This window comes from Acomys minous, assembly GCF_964271855.1.
Source record: "Acomys minous genome assembly, chromosome: 15".
Taxonomy (NCBI): domain Eukaryota; kingdom Metazoa; phylum Chordata; class Mammalia; order Rodentia; family Muridae; genus Acomys; species Acomys minous.
The window spans coordinates 85265533-85272998 of record NC_140497.1 but is presented as its reverse complement, the minus strand read 5'-3'; positions in this window follow the sequence as shown (position 1 = coordinate 85272998).

Below are 7466 nucleotides of genomic sequence, written 5' to 3'. Positions count from 1 at the left end.
ACAAAATGTTTCTGAAAGAATATACAGGAAGCTATAATTAAGTGCATGTGAGAAAGTGGTCAGGGTTTCTGTGTGGAAGGAGAGAAGGCTGCTTGGATTGTGTATCTGGCTCTATTATGTATACTTTTTCCGTATTAAATAGAAAGGAGATGTAGGTAAAGTGCCAAGATCAGGAGCACTTGGACCCGAGATCTGATAACCAGAACCCGTATAAAAAATCTGTAGGTAGTGTCCACCCGTAACCCCATCACTTCCAGGCAGGAGCTCCATGAAATTCGCTGGCCAGCCAACATTGCCGAATTGAGGGGTCAGGTTCAGTGGTCGACCCCACCTCAAAAAATAACAGGAGTGGGGTGGAGAGATGGCTCCGCATTGAGGAGCACTAGCTGCTCTTCTAGAGGACACAGGCTCAATTTCCAGCACCCGCGTGGCAGCTCACAACCGTGTCCACTCCAGTCCCAGGGGACTCAGCACCCTCTTATATGCATGCAGGCATGCAGGCAAAACACCAATGCACATAATATAAAAATAAATACTTCTTAAAAAGAAAATAAAAGTGGGGTGGTTCAGTGTGTCAGTGTGTCTGCTGCCAAGCACGGCAATCCGAGTTCAATCCCTGGGGCCCATGCGGTAAAAGGAGAAAGCCCACTCCCACATGTTGTCTTTGAACTTCCTGCCCTACACACAGGCACTGTGCCACATGCACACATAAAATAAATAAACATACATTTTTTTTTTGAGGCAGAAGGAGAATAATAAAGGAAAGACAGAGTCTACCTCTGGTCTGCACACACAAGGGCACACATCTGCACTAACAAGAGCAAACACCACACAACAACGCACATACACTGAAAAAAATTAAAGGAAGAAAAGAAGGGGGGGGAGAGAACTCTGAGTCCCACTTTTAGAAGTAAGTGTACTTCACTGACATGAGGTTTATCCATTGGACCATATATCTTCGGATTCTAATCCCTGTCGACTAACTTCAGGTCATGAACCTCCCCAGCCAGTCATCCCTTCCCAGAGGTGGGGATCACTAATGCAGTCAACGGACACCCTGGGTATTAATAACACTGACCTGATCTTGAAAACTACTAAAAGTGAATGGCCAGCAGCCTGTTCTTTACCCTCTCTGCCACATTCACAGGTTGGAGACAAATCTGGGATAGGCAGTTCCTCCCTCATGCTAAGCAAGCGGGTCTTAGGAAGAGATCCCAACCCAAGGTCCTAACTGGGAGGTTGCCTGGGACCAGAGAATGACAAAGGGAAGGGAGGGTAAGGACAGGGATGGGGGATGAGGAGGAGGAGAAGAAAGGGGAGAAGGGGGAGGAGGAGGAGAAGGAGGAAGAGGAGGAGGAGGAGGAGGAGGAGGAGGAGGAGAAGAAGAAGAGTTAAGTCTGTCTTACTACTTGAAAGTTTACCATTACATTTCCCTCTTTTCTGTCTTGGTGGCTAGGAAATCGCTGGCTCTCTTAATATGGGTGATATTTGCATCTCATCTGCTAATGCTTTGTAGGGAATTAGTTTAAGCAACTAAAATCTTCCCCTTCCCCCACTACCCATAAAACAGAGGGCTGTGAAAGAAGGGGCCAGCTAGTCTCCTCTAGACCAAACTGTGACTTGATGCAGTGTTAGCAATTGCTTCCTCAAGACTCTTTACTGCCCTCTGTGGGACACTTGCAGGTATTTTACCCTGCTCACAACAAGACAATAGAGAATGGAGTGTCTGAGGAACCTGTAGCCTGCAGGACTAGGAGAAGAGCCTCCACACTGGCCTCCAAGTCCTTCCCAGGGCTGACACTGCTCCTGCTGTCTGCACATCACTGACAAATGGCAGCACCTTTCAGGTGTGTGTGCCCTACTTGCCTTAGCCTTGGAACTCTTGTTGTAGTCACGGCCCGGAGAAGGAATGTTGTTCCTGCTGCCTGTGCCCACGACCCGCAGATAGGAAATATCTACAGGTCCCTGCAGACCATGACAAAGATCCTTTCTGAAATGCAGGACTCTCCCTAGGGGAAATGGTTTTTAAGGAGTGTGAATTCATCTTCCCATCACCTCTGGAGGCAGGGCTGTGAATTCTGACCATCATGGGGGAGGCCCAATGGAATGCCGCATCTCAAACAAGCAGTGGGAAACCGAGTAGGTGCCATCAAAACAAGGCAACTGGTCATTGGAGACTCAGCTGAGGTCTGGGGTCCTGGGGTTCAGGGAGAGGCGAAGACAAGAAAGGATTCCGTGGGGGCTCAGGCAGCCAGTCAGGCCCTCATCATAAAGACAGAAATAAGGTTTGGCTTCGTTCTTTTCGGCCCGCTGATTGCTTTATTTCGAATTATCCTAACTACTTAGCATGGTAAATTAAGTTGAAACCCCCAAAAGTTTGAGGAGGATGTCATCTAATCTGATTAAAAGGACTATTCCCCGTCACAGGCTAGGCAGGAAATGAAAATTACTCGGAGTGCACCGCTATTAACTAATTTGCATAGACTTGCATATGCTATGCATCAGAAAAGCATATGCTCTTTAGATTTAATGAAATAATTTCCCCTCTCTAAAGACCGTTAGAGTCTCTGTCCCTCCCTATCTGTCTTTCTCTCTTCCCATCTGTCTCTTTTTGAATGTTAAAATTATTTCATGGGAAGGGCACATAAACTATGCTAATAATCTTCCTGCTGGCAGGCAGGGCTGGGAGGTCCTGAAACTCCATTGCCAAACTTCCCGAATGCCCTCCTTGTCAATCTCACATAATTAAAGGCTCCCTTTACGGCCCTTAAAAGGTTCAGCCTGATTCATTCGAGGCTTTCATTGATGGGGGCAGGTGGTTTAAAAACCAATCCTTTGGCTCTACTTTCCAAGTAATGTCTTCCTGACCCCACCCCCCACCCCCAAGGAATAGCATCTAAATCAAAATGAAAATGAGAGAGGAAAAACCTCCTTCAAGTTCCTGCCGTCCCCACCAGTGGGGGTCTATGACACTGCCATCCCCACCAGTGGGGGGTCTATGACACTGCCATTGCGGCTGCGCATGCGCTGTGACCGTCTCTGAAAGGTTTTTTTTGGGGGGGAGGGGGCCGAGGATGGGGGTTGTGTGTTTGTTTTTGTGCTTCCTCTGGTCTTCAAGGTTCACAACCCTGGACAAACATGGGCTGCTGTAGAAGGGCCGCCCTCATTTTATCAATGGAGACAAGGAAGGCCAGATAGATGAAGTGATGGGTTAGTGGCCAGAGACTGGGGAAAGATAGGAAGGTTGAAATCTATCTATGTTTTGTATTCTCTGTGGATATTCACTCACTTTTGGTAATATTTTAGCAGATCTCATGTTTAGTTGTAATGTAGCCAACAGAGGAATTCTAGTGAATTCCCCAACAAAATTACATTAGGATCAAATGTGATAAACACTATCCAGATGTTGGGGATGGACTACACATAACTCTTTAAGCCCCAAATTACAGTATAATAAATGCAAGCACGGGGGTCTGCCAATACATCTGAACTCCGTGTCGGAAACCAGGTCCGACCTTAATTTAACTCTGTAAGGATAGTTGGGCTACACCCAACCATCTCCGAGCTCTGCATTGTCACAGGTTGTATCACTTACTCGAAGCCGGGATCATATCAGGTTCTGGAGCCCAGCCAATTCTAATGCAGGCACTTTATTAACACATTTAGAAAGGAAACGGGCTCACAACTAGAAATAACTATTAAGGTTATAAAACAAGCCTGCGAGCTGAAGCACAACAATAAGACCACGTTTGTGCTTTGTAAATCTCAGGGAATTAAGGTCCTACAATAAGCACACGTGAAAAAATATTCATGCTTTAAGCGAAAGATGCCGACTAGCCCAGGCACACACAGAGATAATATGTAGAGAGAGTAAAACCGTATACGCTGCCCCTGGAGAGTTTTCTTAAAAATCAACAGTTGGTATAAATTGATACATACGTGTTACAACTCATATCAGCAGCGAGTTCACGCACTTATGATATCAGTGGTTCGAGGAGATTCCATTTCAAATATTCTAGTATCAAATGTATCTTAAAAACAGCAGGCAGGTTGCAAAGCTGGAAGCAATAGACTAACCAATTTGTTAGGTACTAGAAGAAAGCATGAGTAGGATCATATTCTGCTGGATGTTTCTGGAAGAAAGAGAAAGTAAAAGGAAATAGCTGAAGGAGCGCCAAGTGTGCACGGAATCCTTTAAACGCATGTATTCTTTATCTGATTTTAATGTAAGATACACCAAACCACAGAATGGCATCCTTCCTGAGGAAACTGAAAATATACCGCCAAAGAAATGAAATATGGCCCCTTCCCAAACCCGGAAGTTAGATCACCAAACAGCAAAAGAGACCAGCTGATGAATGGCACTGAGAAGCCTGTGTGCACCTTGTACCACCTACCTCCCAAAGCAAACATGTTTAGGTTAGCCATGGAAATCAGCTACCTGAAAGTTTGGAGTCTATGGTACTGCAATCATTTGCCAAGGATATTTTTCCAAAGCACCCCCCCCCCAAAAAAAAGGATCTGAATGACAGCCAGAGAGTCTGTGGACACCACCCCCCTTTGTCCCTTCTCAGCCCCCATCTCCATCCTCGACACTGGACAAAATGAGTCTGAGGCTGACAAGGGGTGGACACTGAGCGAGTTCCGAGATGGGGAAAGTTGTCTCAGAATAGGCACCTTGGATGAGCTGTCACTAGGCTTCTCAAGATACGCTCAGGGGAACAATCCAAGCATCCCATCGGCTGATGAAGGGACAAGTACAATGTGGTGGATACGTGCAGGGGAGCATTATCTGGTGTTAAAAAAAAACAAAAACAAAAACAAAAAACAATGAAGCACTGCCACGCTACCAGCAGGAAGACGAGACGGAGAAACATGCGCTAAGCGAAAGAAGGCAGGCACAGAAAGACACATGCTACACTCATACTTTGATAAACAGATTCAGAGACAGTAAGTAGATCAGTGGTGACTGGCAGGTGAAGGACCGAGGAGTGAAGGGGGAAGTAGTGTTCATGGGTGCAGAGTTTCTCTTTCAGATGATGAAAAGGTTTTGGAAATGCATAGCAGTGATGGTTGTTACAACACTGTAGACACCTAATGGCACCAACTGTAGCTATAAGTGGGAAAGAGCATTATGTGTATATAAATGTATATGTGTGCATGCACGTTTATGTATATGTGTGAATATGTATACATATTGCCTACATGTGTGTTTGTATGTGTGTGTATATATACAATGTGCATGTATGTATGTCTACATATGTGTGTATATATGTGTATATCTATATATGTGTATTATATATACATGTATGTGTGTATTTTAACGTATGTATTATGTTTATATGTGTATATATGTTTGTGTGTATATGTATGTGTGTATATGCATACATGCTTATGTGTGTACCTTCTCAGGAAGAAAAGATGGAATAGCCACCGTCCTCCAATGCTACCTGTGGAATATGTAGCAAAAAGAGTTGACCTGGCACAGATAGAGCAGGTTTGCCTATAGCAGAAGACTGGTCACGTGTTAAAAAAACACAAAACAAAACATCAGTTTAAAAAGAGAGTGGACAAGGCAGATGGAAGCAAGAACAGAAGCCACAGCTGTGCCTCATGAAAAGGATAGCACTAGGACCCAGTTACCTACCTGTGAAAGAAAATGTGTGCTCCTTCTCAATAGGGCAATATCCAGCCCTTCTCTCCTTTGGGTAAGTTGTAGTCTGGAATATCCTGGTAAGACAGATAAGCAAGGTCAGCACAGATCAGTGCCAGGCACCAGCACCTTGAGGTCTACTGTGTCCTTGAAGTGACTCGTTGGGGAAAGCCCTTATCTTCCCGTGTGCACACATACCACAAAGGATACGGAAGCTTAACACCAAATGCTGCAAAGCGAACAGTGTGAGCTGAGCCAAGGCCCATATCGTAGCTATAAATGAAGTCTAACTCATCCTCAAGCTACAGGGTTGATGGGGAACCTTTCTTGCCATGGGTACCGCGTCTCCAGGTCCTCGCGGCTTTTCCTTCTTCACAGGCAGAGGCTAGGCAAGAGGCTGCAGAAGAAGGCCCAGTTCCAAAATGATTCCGCCCTGTAGGACACATGCTATTTCCACTCATATTACACTTGTCAAAGCCAGTTACCGGGGCCACAGGCGAGTGAACAGGGCGGGGAGGGAAAACTCAAGCATGGGCATAAAAGGGAATCAGAAATATTTGGTGGACAGCGCTAATAACTACCACACACACTATCCTCAAGAGAAGTCTCAATCACTCCCCCCCCCCCGCCCAAGTGGTACTCCACAGATTAAAAACGTTTCATACATCTCTCCTGAGAGCCTCATACATCAAGGTCTGTTTCACTAGTTCCACTTTAAAGCAGGGGTGGGGGGGTGGGGGGGTGGGGGGGGTGAGCAGGCTCAAAGAAATTGACTTACTCACCCAAGGTCACATACTAGTAATGTCAGGGTTGAGATTTGAACCCTCGTTTCCTGACACTTGATCCCATCAAGGGCTATTTCTTTGATGCCTCCAGGCGGGCAGATGGGGGCAGATGCCAGGTTACAGCCATGTGGATATCAACTGGAAATGGGGTTGCGGGGGGGTCGAGCGGGAGGAGAATAGGAAGCAAATATATTGTGAAGCTTAGCTCTGATCCTGCAGCTCTGGGAAGTTCACTAGCAGGGCCCTGACAGGAGGAAAGGAATTCTCTACAAGGCTTGAATGACAGCACCTCGAGGGGGGCCCTGATAGACATATTCCTGGAGGGATTTTTTTTTTCCTTCAGCCTCTCAGGAAACCAGTTTGGCAAACCAAATGAGAGGTAAGTATACTTCCAAAACTCTTCCAGAAGAACAGAAAGAATAATTAGGCTTCTACAGCGGGTTATCCACATTACAGTGAAGCATTTTAACAGGCAAAAAAAAAAAAAAAAACAAAAACAAAAAAACCAAACAAATCAAATACAAATTTAGGAGGAAACGTAAATGTTCAAAAGTAGGCCAATAAAAAAAAGTACTGTCCCCACTAAAGACAAAATAGGTAATTTTTCAAACAATACATTGTGTGTGTATGTGTGTGTGTGTGGCTGTGTGTGCATGCATATGTGTGCATTTGCATGTGGAGGCCAGGAGACAACGTCAAGTGTTGATCCGTAGGCACCCACCACCTTCTTTTCTTTCCTCTTCTTGCCTGGAACTGTCAAGCAGGCTAGTCTGGCTGGCCAGTGAGATTCGTGGGTGTTCCTTTTTTGCAACCCCCCAGTACTGGGCTTACAAACTTGTGCCACTAGGCTCACCGATTTTTCAACCTGGGTTCTGTGGCATGCTCTTTTGCTTGCAAGGCATTCCTTTTCAGATTGAGGTATATCCTCAGCCCTCAAATAACACTCGAGCAGAATTCCTCATGCAATCACAGGAGAAAGCAGGGTATAAACACATAGAGCCTCAAGGCAATCATGAAAACATAGGCAC